This window comes from Phascolarctos cinereus, unplaced genomic scaffold (assembly GCF_003287225.1).
Source record: "Phascolarctos cinereus isolate Bilbo 61053 unplaced genomic scaffold, phaCin_HiC Scaffold_726;HRSCAF=1367, whole genome shotgun sequence".
NCBI lineage: Eukaryota > Metazoa > Chordata > Mammalia > Diprotodontia > Phascolarctidae > Phascolarctos > Phascolarctos cinereus.
Window position 1 is genome coordinate 207413628 of NW_027556098.1, and position 15995 is coordinate 207429622.

At 35.4% G+C, this 15995-nt stretch overlaps 1 long non-coding RNA gene across 1 annotated transcript in view; it reads right to left on the minus strand.

The window, feature by feature from the left end:
• Positions 1-9107: 9107 nt before the first annotated feature.
• The window catches only part of LOC110221714 (uncharacterized), a 76958-nt gene continuing 70070 nt past the window's right edge, over positions 9108-15995 (minus strand). Inside the window, exon 3 of the long non-coding RNA XR_002328202.2 lies at positions 9108-9403. This is a non-coding gene — a long non-coding RNA (uncharacterized LOC110221714). The remainder of the gene's footprint in view (positions 9404-15995) is intronic.

Sequence of the window (15995 nt, forward strand, 5' to 3'; positions counted from 1 at the left end):
GGAGCAATGGGTTTCATTGACTGATGAAAGCATATAAAGAGAGAATGAGCAGTATAACTACGTCATACAAGAGGGAATTAAAGAAATGGACCATGTTTAGACTTGAGAAAAGAATATTTATTGTTGTTGTTTCATCATTTTTGTCATGTCTAACTCTTTGTGACCTCATTTGGGGTTTTCTGGGCAAAGACATTGGAGTGGTTTGCCTTTTCTTTTTCCAGCTTATTTTACAGGTGAGGAAATTGAGGCAAACAGAGTTAAGCGACTTGCCCAAGGTTATAGCTAGTGAGTATCTGGGCCATATATGAACTCGGGTCTTCTTGACTCCAGGACCAACACTCTAGCCACTGCACCACCTAGATGCTCAAAGAAGACTTAGGGGTGCCATAATAGTGTTTGCAAGTTTTTGAAGAGTTATTACACAGAAGAGGGATAGACTAGGCAACAACATGGCATAGTGCACAGAGTGCTGGACTTGAAGTCACGCAGTTACAAGTTCAAATCCTACCAAGGATACTTTCTAGCAATGTTACCCTGGGTAAGTCACTTAACCTCTTTGAGCCTCAGTTTCCTTATCTGTAAAATGGAGATAGAAGCCCCTACCTTGCAGGCTTGTTGTGAGAATCACATAATATAATGCATGTATATGTATATGTACTCAGTCAAACTGACAACTGGTAAAGACTTTAGCTTAAAAAGTCCATGGTCTCCCACTGCATTCAGGACCATCTCCAGTTATCCTCATCTATATCTTGCCACTGGACCCAGATGGATCCAGAGAAGAGAGTGAGGCTGGTAACTTTGCACAGCCCTGTCTCACTTAAATTCAATTCACTTTTATGTCATGATATTACCTTCCTGATGTCGTTTTTGTGAACAAAGGACAAACAACAATATACATGTGTGTGTGTGTGCGTGTGCTCTGCAAACAAAATGCTAAATAAATGTTCTTATTGCTCTTTTAATTGTTACTGTTGCTCTTCTGCATCACCTCAGAAGGCAGAACTAGAAGCAATAATTAGAGAATACAAAGAGGAAAATTTAGCCTTAAAATAAAGAAAAATATCCTAAAAATTAGGTCTGTCCCTAAGTAGATGGAATTGTCTTGAGAAAATATAGCTTCTTACTTGCTGAGGCCGAATGAGGCTAACTTTGTTGGGCATATTATAAAAGTGAATCCTGCTCAAATCTGAGTTGTACCACACAGACTCTGAAGTCCTTCCCAAAGCTTTGATTCTATGAATTCTCACAATATATTTATTTTTGCACATTTCTTGTTGTATTCTACCTTGTATTATGGTTATTCGTCTACATGTTTTGTTTTTCTTACTAGATTATAAGCCTCTTGAGGCCTGGAACTGTTTTTTTTAATTAAACTAATAGTTCTCAGGAAGTATTTGGTACATTTTTGAAGACAATTAAATGTTTTCTTGTTGAAGGTTGCAGAAACTCAGGAAATGGAATAATCACTTTAAACTGGGGTGATTAGAGTGGATGAGTGGATTTTTAAAAGACATAAGTTATGGTCTAGTTCTCAAATGATGGGTAAGATTTGTATAGGCAGAAAGGAGGGAGAAGAGCTTTCCAGTCCTTGAGAATAGAAATCCAAGAAAGCAATAAAGCACAAAATCCATTAGGATTAGTTTTAGTGGACAGTTGGTAGTGTATAGGAAATATTTTTGGTAAAGTAGGTTGGGGTCATATTGTAGAAGGCTTTGAGCAGCTACAGAGTTTAGAATCTATTCTGTATGTAATAGGAAGTTATTAAAAGTTTTGAGCAAGGGAGTGACATGATAAAAGCAGTGTTTTAGGAAGATTAATCTAGTGACAATGTATTCCTGGAGATGGATAAGTACAGCTGAGGTGGATAGATAGATGAGAGAGAGAGAGAGAGAGAGAGAGAGAGAGAGAGAGAGAGAGAGAGAGAGAGAGAGGCAGAACTAGGAAACAACTCAATTACCCTGATTAAACTCTGGCCAGTTCCTCTGTCTTCAAAGTGACTAGCCATAACACATTAGAGTACCAAAGAAATCGTCCTGAACTAACTTCTCTGCAATAAGATCTTTAAGGTCAGAAAGATAGTATTTCTTTTGGCACTCCATTTCAAGACCAAATTCCTCTAACAGACTGGCTTTGACGGGGAATAGCAGCTATCCAGGCCTTTGTGTGCTGTTTCTATGACTCCTTGATACCTTTCATTTTTCTCTTTCACCTTGCATTATTGCAATTCCTGAAGGAAAGGTTGACTCTAAAATAAAATCCCCTTCAAGGTGTATCTAGGTTGACATGCTTGTTGGATTTCTATGATGCTTCTAGATAACTCTAGCCCTGAGAATTGGCTTCTTGAAGCTTTAAAAAAAATTAGCATGAATCTTTTACTAGTTGGTAATGATCCCTCTTCCCTGAAAAGGGAGCTGCTTAGTGGCATCCTGCAGAGAAGACTGGCCTTGGAGTTAGGAAGTCCTGGGTTCTAGTCCTGCCTCTGACATACACTATTCGACTGTGGCAAGTCATCTAACATCTTAGTGTTCTTATATTGAAAAGAGTTGCCAAGACGCATCATTGAAGGGAGTTTTAGGGATAAATATGTCCGTCACTGATCCCAGATACCATTCCCACCCAAAAAAAATGGGAAATAAATGAAATTGAAACATTCCAGCAACAGCAGAAATATATTTATGTAATTAAAAATCTGGATTGGTCACCATAGATTCTAGAACCGTGGATTTAGAGTTAGAAGAGACTGGAGTGATCTAGTCATTTTACAGAGGAGTAAGTTGAACCCCAAAATGACTGCTGTTATTCAAACCCAGGTTCTTTGAAAAGATATCTAGCAGGCTTCCCATCATACTTCCATGATTCTAGATTTCTTAGGATTCTTAACCTTTTTTGTGTCATGGACTCTTTTTTGGTCATCTATTGAGGCCTCTGGATCCCTTCTTAGAATAATGTTTTTAAATGAAAAAATAAGTAATAGTATTAAAAATGAATAATTGTATTGAAATACATTTAACATTTTAATTGAGTTTACTGAGCCCAAATTAAAACCCCTGCTCTAGAAAAATATATATTTTTTTGTTTCCACATTTAACAATGCTTTGAAAATGAATATGAAATTGAGCTAAACTGGGTGTGGTAGCACATGCCTATTATCCCTATTATTGGGGAATCACTCAAGCTGGGGACCTAAGCTTCAGTGGATTAAAACTAACCCAATATCTAAACTATGTCCTGAACCAGTATGGGGATGAGGGGCACCAGGTTGACTAAGGAGGGGTGAACTGGCCCAGGTAAGAAATGGAATAGGTCAAATCTCTCGTTCTGATTAGAGTAAGATTATGGCATTAATAACCTCTGAACTTCCAGCCCAGATGAAATAGGGAGATAGGGAGGAAGGAAGGAAAGAAGGGAGGAAAGAAGGGGAGAGGGAGGAAGAGAGTAAGAAAGGGAGAGAGAAAGGAAAGGAGAGAGGGAGGTAGTAAAGAAAGAAAGAGGAAGGGGGGGAGAGAAGGAAGGAGAGGGGGAGGGGAGAGGGAGAAAGGTAAGAGAGAAAGGGAGAGAAAAAGAAAGAAAGAAATTGAAGGGAGAAAGGAAGAAAGGAAAAAAAATTGAAGGGAGATAGGAAAAAGGAAGAAATTGGAAATAGTTTGGATGGGTTGGGGAAGATTCAAGTGTAAGGTTGAGCCAGAGAAAGGAGTTGGGGGAAGCTTTCAGGAGAGGAGAGGTGAAAGAAAGATATAGACAAGATGAGAGTAAGGGTAAGGAGGAACATAAACAGTAAAAACAAGTTGCAAATGTCAACACAAACACACACACACACACACACACACACACTGATAACACAGAAAGAAATATATTTTTGAAGTCACCCTAAACGTCTAGGAATGTGGATACTTTTCCTTTTCAACTGTGTATATGTCCTGTATTTGCCCTGCAGTGTCTATTTCACTGTGCCAACTTAAAAGTGGAGTGAAAAAGCCAAATCTTCCATACACACAAATTGAATTTTCCATGGTAACAAATTAGTGACATAACATTGAGGCTCCTGCAAACGTGTGTGGCCCAGATGCAAAAATTCAAGGAGGACTAAAGCTGGTGCCGCCTTCTCTGTCCTCTCTGTTGTCTCTCTCTTACATAGCCAGTGTTGCCCCTTGTGTTATTGAAGAGAAACGTGCTCCTAGTTTCAGAGCTTCTCTTTGTTTAACTACCAGTAGCAAAGAGGAAACCATGTGTTGACAGGTATCTCATCAACAAACTACAATTACAACAGGAGATTCACAAAGCTTGAACATTAGAGAACTAGATTGTATGTGTTTTTTTTTTCCTGCCTTACTATAGAAACACACGACAGTAATGAAGGATGGTATTAACTACTTTAGTCCAAATTCCTTTTAAAATATATGCGTATCAGGGCAGCTGGGTGGTGCAGTGAACAGAGCACTGGCCCTGGAGTCAGGAGGACCTAAGTTCGAATCTGACCTCAGACACAATACGCACTAGCTGTGTGTCTCTGGGCAAGTCACTTAACCCTATTGCCTAGCCAAAAAATAAAATATAATATATGTGTATCCCATCACAATTTAGATGAGTGCCATGGATTTGGCTCGGGTAGTGAGAAGCCTAATGGAATACCTCATCTCCAAGTGATGGTCTAAATCTAATCCATCCAAGGAACATCATACCATAGTTCTAGAACTAGAAGAGACATCACTCTAACATCCTCATTTTACAGATGGAGAAACTGAGGCCAAGAGAACCAAGTTCCTACATATAGTAAGAATTAGCAGAGTGATTGAATGCCAGATTATGGGTCTACTGGTGCCTATGAAAACTGAGCTACTTAATTTCTTGCTCAATGAGAATGGGAGGGGGGCTGGGAGTATACAGTGTCTAGATTTATTAATTCATTGGTATGGTGAATTCCCTGCACTTGTGCAGCTCAGCCACTCACCTGTAACATATAATCTTAGAGAGCTTCCTCGAAGACATAAGAGAATAAGCAACTATCCCATAATTTCACAGCAAATATGTGTCAGAGGACTTGTACCCAGGTCTTCTTCACTCCAAGGCTGGTCTCTTATCAACTCCTGTCAACTATGCACAACTGCCTCTGAGAAAAATTAGGCAGGAAGATATAGTTATATCTTTAAGGATGCTTTGAAATAACGTAATGGAATGGGATGTCTCTCTTTAAAAAGGCCAACTCTTTGATCTTGTTCATTTGCATCTTCTCTAGAAGACTGTCAGAATTATTATTCTCTCCCCTCTCCCCACCTGCGTGTGCTCTGTGTGTGTGTGTGTGTGTCTGTCTCTCTATCTCTCTCATTTTCTCCCCCTTTCTCTCTCTCCCTATATCTACTGATTCCTTCCCTGCTGCCTACAAATATACTCATGTCTAACCTCCCCCATCTATTAAAAAATCATTAGATCCCACCATCCCACCTACTTTTTTTTTAATATCTCTTACCATTCTTTGTTAAACTCCCTGAAAAAAAAAAATCATCTACACTCACTGCCTCCACATCTTCTCCTGTCATTCTCTTCCAAACCCACTATAATATGGTTTCTAATGTCATCACTCAACTTAAATGTCTTTATGAAAGTTACCAATAGTGGCTTAATTGTAAAATCTGATGACCTTTGCTAAATCCCCATCCTTCCTGACTTCCAAAGTACTTCACACTAGTGATCAACCTTTCCGCCTAAACACTCTCCTCTCTAATTTTTTTTTGTTCTTTTGCTTCTTCTTTCTAGGTGATCTACTCTTTCTCAGTCTCCTTTGCTGGATCATTATCCATACTATGCCCACTAATGATGGATGCACCCCTCTTCTCTTTTCTCACTACACTCGCTCACTTTGTGATCTTATCAGCTCTCATGGGTTGAAATATCATAACTAGTTACTCCCCGATCTACATGTCCAGTGCTAGTCTTTCTCCTGGGCTTCAGTCATACATGACTAACTGTCCATTAGACCTTTCAAATTGGAAGTCTTATAGACATCTTCACTTAATACATACAAAACTGAACTTATTCCCCTTCTCATCTTCCAAACTTCCTTTCCCCGGTCAAGAATATCACTTCCCTTCTTGTCACTCAAGTTTGCAAGCTTGCTGTTATTATCATCAGTCTACACTCTCCATCAATCCACACACAACCATTTAGTTGCCAAATCTTATCATTCCTATTTGTATAATATCTCTCACATCACTTCTCTCTCTCCCCACATATATATCACAATAGTCCAGACCACTATCAGCACTTAAATAATGAAAAATACTAGTATTAAATTTAGATGCAATAAATAATATATCCCATAAGTACTTAAAAGAAAAGCTTGCTAAATTACAAGAAAATGTAGAGAATAGGACAATGCTGACTTTCATGTGTTTTCATCAGATTGACACAAATCTAATGGAAAGATAAAAAAAGAAATTAAGGATCTGGACAGAATGTCAGAAAAACTACATGTGATGAAGCCTTTAAAATTATTGAAGGAGAACCTTACACATCTATTTTTTGGCATCTCTATGCCTTTACAAAAAAAAATGAAAATGCTCAAGGACATAAAGAAATAACAAATACAGACAGGCAGAAATATCAATCACATTCTTTGCAGATCATAATGCATAAAGTTGTAAACAATGTTGTATGTGGCATTGTCTCTGTTTGCCATGCTTTTGCATGGCTGTCTCATATGTTTAGAATGTTTTCTCTCTCAGAAGCCTAGCTCCTTTCAAGGCTCAGACCAAGTGCACATCTTCTTGATGTTAGTGCCCCCCCACAATGAAATCACTTTATTTTGTGGATTCACATATTTATTCATCAGTGAATATATTACAATCCACCTTGTAAAAGAATGTAAGTTCCTTCAGTGAAGGAACTGACTTTTATATGTGTAACCCTGACACTTCCTACAATGCCTGGCACAAAGTTGGCATTCCAAACTTGTGACTAGTATTCTTGATTTGTTGATTAAGGGAAATAGAAATAAAAACATTTGCTTAAACGGAGACTGAGTAATAATACCTTAATAATAAGGGATTCAAAGAACAATTGATACAATAAAAATGGATTTTTTTTTACCCTTAGCAAACCGCAGTGTTTAGTTTTAAGTGACCTAGTCAAAATTGGTGTATCTATAAAAGCATTTGGCTTACCTTGTCTTCTTCAGTATAAACTTCCCGACATCTGCAAGCCACCTCTTACCTAAAAAGAACTAGTTGTCTGGATTGTAGTTAGATTGCAGCTTCATTTTCCTGAATACAGCCAAAGTGGTAACATGGGATGGCAGTAAAATAGGACCTCTATGTCTTGTACCTTTTTTATATGAATATGTCCACCAAATCAATTTGAATATTGTCAATAAACCTTGTAGTTATGATATGTTAACTTAATGTGAGGTTTTCTTTATGTTCACTAGAATCCCAAATCTAGCACATTCAGGAGAGCATCATCTGTATACACCATTTGACTGAACAGTCTAAAGCAGAGTTGTCAAACACTTGACCCACAACACACCCATATGCAGCAGAATCAGAGTAAAATATAATTGGGAAATATTTAGCAAAATAAATAAAAATACAATGGAACATAGGTAATCTTAATATGTGGATTTCTAAGTCAAAATATGTTTCACAGGGATCCTAATTTATTGTTTAGTGACCTCGTTTCTATTTAAATTTGACTCCACTGATATAGAGTAGGCTCAAATAATAATTTCATTTGTTTCTCTCTCCTTTTATGCTTTCCACTATTACACATATGTATACATATACATAGATCTGTATATATACACATATGTACATACATACACACATACACATACATGTGTGTATGTGTGCGTGTGTGTGTGTGTGTGTGTGTGTGTGTGTATTTATCACCTATCTCTTCTTTTAGGTCCTTTTTTTGTTTTTGTTTTTTGGTATAAGATGTATCTTTCCATTTATTTGATACTAAGCTCTATTCTAAAGAGATTGTATTTAATTTCTTGTGTAAAGATTCTAAGATTAGTTTATTTTATTACACAAGCTCTATGTGTTGACATACAGATATCTAAGGCCTTAAATATTATTCCAGACTAATCTTTACACAAAAATCACTGGTTACTACTTTAACCACATTGTTTCTCTCTATGAGAGGTACATGGATGAAACAGTGGATAGAAAATTTGGCTTAGAGTCAGGAAGACCTGAGTTCAAATCCAGTCTCAGTCACATACTAGCTATGTGACCATGGGCAAGTCACTTAAATTCTGTCTGCTTTAGTTTCCTCATGTGTAAAATGGGGATAACAACAGCACTTACCTCTCAGGATTATTGTATTTGTAAACATTTAACACAGAGTCTGACACATAGCAAGTGCTTAATAAATGCTTGCTCCCTTCCCCTCTCACTATGACACAGATATAGGCCTCCATTATTATGTGATTTTGTGCTTTTAGTTTGGCTTTTTTCCTTCCCTTCAAAATTTAATTTAAAACTTTCATTATATTAATTCATTAGCATATTAAATATATAAATATAATTAAAATAATAATTTAAAAACTTATTAATTAGGTCAGTAGTTCTCCTGCCAAATATGTTCTTCAATGAGGTTTTTGACTAAATAATAGTTTTCAAATTAGAAAGCAGAATCTCTTCTAAATAATCAATTAATCCCTCAAATGGTAAATATAAAGTGGAGAGATTGGCTAATGGACAACTGTTGACAGACAATCGTAGTCAGTGTAAAGCTAGCACGGAGACAGAATGATGCAGGGCCCAAAACACCACAGGAGAAGGCTGGAGAACAATGCTCTGTTTTAGTCCTGACCCCTGCAAATAATCAGCTAGGTAATTTTTGAATATAACACTTAACACTTCTGGGCTTCAGTAAAGTAAATGAACAAAATTATCTCAGATCTCACACTGTCTTAAAAACTCTGATTCTAAATTAAACAGAGGAAAATCAAAGAAAAGTTGGTTTTAAAATTATTATATATCCAGAAATGAAAGGCAAAGGCATTTTTTTTAATTGAACTATAGCTACACATGAAAACTAATTGCTAGAAGGCAAAAGATGTAAGAGTAAAATTCAACTTTATTTAATTCCTAAAGCTTCCATGACTGACAAGGATCACTGTCAAAATATAAGAAGACATTTACTCCCAGGACTGATTTTCAGTTTGTAATAGAGCATAGAGTATGAGAAGGCCTTGAGCCTCTGAAACCAAAATAAGCCTGTAATATCAGATAAAAACATGATTCTTGGAGAGGAAAACTGGGAAGAAACACAGGAAACATCTTACCAGATCCTTCCTACGGCCACCATCGATTTTATTTCATAGGGTTCACATCCTAACTCTGCTAGTAAGTCCCTGTGTAAATTTGGGCAAGACTTTTCTGAGCTTCGGTCTTCTTATCTGTGAAATGGAAAAGATAAAAATACAAAATGTTCACAGAAGTGTTGTGAGGAAAGTGCTTTGTAAACTAGACTTTTATTAAAATATAATATGAATTCCCCAAAGGAAGCAATAGTTCCTAAAACTTTTTTTTAATATATTGATATTTCTGGAAATGTATATCCCACAATATATTGGTTAGGAATATATAGGTATAGACATAGATAGAGATACACATATATATGTGTGTACATTAAAATTTTATTTTAAATGTACAAGTAATTGCTTCCTAATGGGATCTAATAACCCATCAATCAATCAATAAGCATTTATTAAATGACTACTGTGTGTCAGGCACTGTGCTAAGTATTGGGGATACAAAAGGAGGCAAAAGACATTTGCTGCCCTACAGGAGCTCACAATCTAATGGGGAAAACAACATATGAACATATATGTGTGTACGTATGGAGCCTTCCTACCTTTCCAATCTTCTTATACTTTATTGTTCTTAACAAGATCTATAATGTTGACAAACTGGCCTCCTTGCCTTGCTTACAGTATCCATCTCCAGTCTCTGTGTTTTTGTTTTGGCTGTCTCCCATACCTGGAATGCCCTTCCTTCTCTGATCTACCTCTTTTTCCCTGGCTTTCTTCAAGGCTCAGCTAAAGTACCTAACACCTTCTAAAATACTTTGTTTTTCTGTTCAGCAGCTGCTAGTGCCTTTCCCACTGAAATTACTTTCCTTCTACTCTATTTATGTCTTCTATGTAACTAATTATTTTGATGCTTATCTTGTGAGCCCTTAGAGGACAGAGACTGTTTTTGCCTTTCTTTGCATATCTATCCCTTAGCACAGTATCTAGCATATAGCAATTAATTAATACATGATTTTGAATATTACAAATGTTTCCTAAGTTTCCTTCCAAGTACTACCATTTTTATACTTAGTTTACTGGATATACAGTATCCAGTAAAATAACACAATGAATGCTCAGCAAGTGAGGATGCTAATGGCTGATATGGAGACATATAGCTAAAGAGTGATAATAATTTTTTGTTGCTGAATTGTTTCAGTTATGTCCAACTCTTTCTGACCCCATTGGGGGTTTTCTTGGCAATAATACTGGAGTGGTTTACCATTTCCTTCTCCAGCTCATTTTACAGATGAGGAAACTGAGGCAAATGAGGTTAAGTGACTAGCCCAGGGTCATACAGCTAGTAATTTCTGGGGCCAGATTTGAACTAGGGAAGATGAGTCTTCCTGAATCCAGCCTCAGCATTCTATCCACTATGTCTTCTAGCTGTCCCATGCTAATAATAATGCCTTACTATAGAGAGGTGAATGGTTTAGTAGCTAGGAAAGGTGTCTTTCAAATAAGGAAGTTCAGGGTTTGAGTCCTACCTCAGATATATACTGTGTAATTCTAAGCAAATCACTTAACCTTTCAGTGTCTGCAGGCAACTCTAAGACTACAAATTGCAGAATCACTCATGGTCTGTATTGGTAGAGGATATTTCTTCATAGGGAGTTCACTAGACTGATGAAATCAGTGGTAGGGACAAAACGGCAATGTTTACTATGGAGCCTTATCGTTTACAGAGTGCATTATCTGCTTAATCACACATTAAATCATTCTATTTCTCATTAAAACCCCTCAAGGTGGCTAGTGTAAATGTTTTTAATAAGTACACTGAGAATAAGTTAGAATCCCATTTAAGTCTCTAGGTCTTCTAAATCTAATTCTATTTTCCACCCCCTACTTGGAAAAGAAACTATTAGTCTTAGATTTCTCTCACCCCACCTTCACCACAAAAGACCAGCCAGATTATAAAAGGAGAAAACTCAACAAGAAAAAAAAATTAATTACAGAGATCTTTAAAAGAAAAGGAAATAATGAAGATAGAAGGGGAAGAAAGAAGTGAAACCACTTAACGAAACTCTCTAGTTAAAGATGTTATAGGAAACAGGAAATGCTTAAGGCACCAATATAGCAGCAATTATAATTCTATCTCCCATCATCTTTCTATTTGATGCCTCAGGGAGCCTCATTTCATATTCTTTAGAGATAGCTATCCTCAAGGCTAGTTTTACTTAGTGTCTTATCCTTTAGTCTGTTAGAATAATTACTAAGAATTTGACTAGCATCACTGGTGTCAGAGAAAAATGTTCAGGATTTATTAGAATCTTTCTTTAAAAGTAGTTGGTTATTTTTTTTTTCAGAAAGACTATTCATGTTGTCACAGGGATGCTTTTAGAGAGCCCAGTCATTCTAGTGCAATGTATACACATCGAGTGATGAAAACTCCACCCACCCCAGATCTACAAATATTCCACAAATAAATAATCTGCAAATTATACCAGAGTATTATAAAATCGTATTGTGATAGTGGTTGAGAAGGGCTCTAGGAAGTGGAATTCTGTGGTCAGAAGTTGGATAAAGAGTCAGAGAGGAAAAAAGGCTGACCATGCTGAGTAGGAGAAATGGTAACTAAAGGTAAATGATAAAGGGACAGGAAGAGGCTAGCATACCCACAGGCCTAGGTGGAGGAAATAGAGAGCAGGGAATGGAATCAGGAAGAACTGAGTACAAATCCATAGTTTAAGAAGGACATTGGTAAGCTGAGCAGCATCTAGACAAGGGCCTTGAATACATTTCATATAAGGAACAGTTGAAGGAACTGTGAATATTTAGCCTGGAGAAGAGAAGACTCTGGAGTCTAAGGTGGCTAGGTATGGAAAAGAGCATGATACCTGTGTCCAAATACTTGAAATGTTTTCACGTGGAAGAGGGATCAAACTTGCTTTATTTTATCCCAGTGGGTAGAACTAACTCTTATGGCTGGAATTTACAAGGAACCCAATTTAGACATAATGTTGAGAAAGGTTTTCTCACCTAGGGAGATTGTGGGGTCAACTGCCTTGGAGATCTAAAGCAGGAGCTAAATGAACACTTATCAGCTATGTTATAGTAGGGATTCCTTTTGGGTATGAGATGGAGTAGATAGTGGCTGAGGTCTCTTCCAACTTTCAAATTCTGTGATTCCATAATGATGATTATGATGATATATTATTAGTAGTAGTAGTAGTAGTATAACACAGGAATATTGTTTTAAGAACAACTTTGAGTAAATAAGTTATTTTGGCTATTATAAATATCCAAATTACCTATAAAGGACATACGAAGAAAGATTATCTGCATCCAGAGAAAGAATTGACAAGTAGATGTATGTAAGGAATAAATTTACACACACACACACACACATACACACACACACACATATATATATATATATATATATATATGTATGTGTATATGTATATATGTGTGTGTGTGTGTGTGTATTTGTATATAATGGTGGTCATTTTTAGGATGGGGAAAGAAGGAAAAAAGAAATTTACATGATAAGTGTTGTATATTTAAGAGGAATAACAAGTTATATAGAGTATATTTGCAGTTTCACTTGCAATCATCTTTTTTTATTATACTATGTTATGGAAACACTTGTTTTATTCCATAAATTAAATTAAAGATAATAAAAGAAAAATATAAAAGGATTAAAAGCAAAAAAAAATCTGATTTTGTAAATCCTGCCTCATCCAATTACTAGATGAGTTACCCTGAGCAGATTACTTAACTTCTTTTACCTTCTTCAGTTTCCTAATCTACTAAATGGAGTTAATTATAGCTGTAACATTTAACTTACAGAATTGTTATGATGCTAAAATGAGGAGTATGTAAGGCATTTATAAATCTGAAAGTACAATATAAATGTCATTTATTGTTATTATGGAGGGGGTAGAAGCCCAATGAATTTTTTTTAACTGCAAGCTGGGCTTCTATCACACAAATGCAGTCTTTATACACAAACCAGGAAGGTCAAAATAGAGTGAGAAAACTATAGTCCAAATATCCCTAATGAACACTAATGCAAAAATTTTAAATAAAATATTAGCAAAGAGATTACAGCAATATATCATAGAGATAATACAACATGAGCAAGCTGGATTTATATCAGGTATGTAGGATTGATTTCATATTAGGAAAATTTTCAACATAACTGACCATATGAAATGGCTAATTTAAATAAATACAAGAAGAACAAAGATTATATGATTATATCAATGGACAAAGAAAAAACTTATTAAAATACAATACTCATTTCTGTTTTTTAAAAAATACTAGTAATCATAGGAATAGATAGACTCTTCCTTGAAAAAGTAAATAGTGTATATCTAAAACCAACAGCAAGCAATATATGTAATGAGGATAAACCAGAGTCCTTTCCAATAAGATTAAGAGTAAAGCAAGGATACTCAGGGTTATCATTATCATTTCACATAGTGCTAAAATGCTATCTAAGCATTTTGGTTACCACAAAGATAGTAAAGGAATAAACAAAGAAAAGGAAGAAAAAATTATCACTTTTCACAGATAACATGATGATGTACTTAGAAAATACTAATGAGCCAACTAAAAATGTATTGAAAAATGAATAACTTCAGCAGACTTATACAACATAAAATTAATCCACACAAATCATTAGCATTTCTGTATATTACCAGTGAAACCTAGCAGTGAGATTAAAAGAGAAGAAAATAGATTTAAAATAACTACAGAATGAATTAAATACTTGGAACACTACATATCAAGAAATGCAGGAACTATCTGAATACAACTATGAAACACTCTTTAAGGAAATAAACAGACTAAATATTTGGAGAAATATTATTGCTTATGGAGAGGCTGAGCTAAGATCATATAAAATGGCAATGCTATAATGCTATTTAATTAATTTACTTCTTCAGTTCTATACCAATCAAACTACTAAAGGTTTACAGAACTAGTTCTAGTTTTGCTTATATTTTATAGAACTAGAAAAAATTCTTCTGGAGGAACAAGGAGTCAAGAATCTCAAGAGAAATAATGAAAAAAGGAAGCAAGAAAGACACCTCATAGTATCAGATCTCAAAATATACTACAAAACAATAAACTATAAAACAACTTGGTACTGGTAGAAAATGAGAAGTTATTCAGTAAAATATATTAGGAACATGACATACCAAACAAGCAAAATTAACCCAGTAGCCTTTAATTTAACAAACCCAAAGCTTTCATTTATTAGTTAGGCCTCACTCATAAAAATTACTAGGAAAACTGGACAGCAATCTGGCAGAAATTAAGTTTAGATCACAATCTCACATTATATACCAAGATAAGCTCCAAAAGGATGTATAATCTAGAAATAAAAAGTCATATTTAAACAAATTAGAGGAACAAGAAAAAACATACCTTTCACATCTATGAATAAGGGGAAAATTGATAAACAGGAACAGATAAGATCACAGAAGATGAAATGGACAATTTTGACTACATAAAAGTAGAAAGTTTTTTCACAAGCAAATTCAGTACAGCTAAGATTAGAAGGGAGACTATTAAAAAAACAGTGGCAGAAAATTTCTCTGATATAGGCTTCATTTCTAAGACATATAAGGAATTGATTCAAATGTATAAAAATGAGTTATTCCCAATTGCTAAATGATCAAATACAAACAAGCAGTTTCCAGGGGGAAAAAATCCAAGTCATTTATAGACATATGAAAAAATGTTCCAAATCACTCATTTGAGAAATACAAATTAAAGCAAGTTGGGTTTTTCACCACATACCCATGCTATCGATAAGGTTGATAGAAAAAAGAAAAATTACAAGTATGGAGGTAATTCAGAAAAACTGGCACATTGATGTACCACTGGTGCAGCAGTAAATTAGTCCAACCATTCTGGAAGGCAATTTTTAACTAAACCTAGAAAACAGTGTAAGACTCTTCTTCCAGCAATACTATTATAAGGCCAATACCCCAAGGAGATCAAAGAAAGAGGAAAACAAAGAACATATTCATAGCAGTTCTTTTTGTATTGGCAAAGAAAAATTGGAAATTAAGGGAGTACCCATCAATTGAAGAATGTTTAGAAAATTATGGTATATCAATGTAAGGGAATACTATTGCTCTGTAATAAAGAAAGAGATTATTTCAGAGAAACCTGGGAAGTTTTATATGAACTGATTCAGAATGAAGTGAGTAGAACCAGAAGAACAATTTATATTATAACATCAACAACGTAAAAACAGTTTTAAGAATGTAAGAACTCTGACAAACAAATTATTCAATGATGCCAGAGAACCAATGATGAAGGATGCTATCTCTTTTTTGAATGAGAGGTGACAGACTAACATCCAGAATCAGACATTCATTTGTGCAGATGGCAATTGTAAGAATTCCTTTTTTTTTTTAATGGGCTATTTGTTGCAAGGGTTTCTTTTTAATTTTTTTCTAGGGGCCAGGAAAAAAAGGTGCTCCGTAATTTTTTAAAAAGCCAATTAGAAATAAATTGCAAACTGGAGATCATATCTAAAAGTTGCAGAAATCTTCAATTCACACATGCCTTAGAATAAGTGCTTTGGCAAAATCATAAAACCACTATATAGCAGTGCCAGGACTCAAACTCAGGCCTTTAAGAGAAAACATTAGCCAATAATCCCATAAGCCTAAAGGCACAAGAATAATCATTTTTGCTGAAAATAACAATAGCAAAGGGTGAATCCATGGAATTT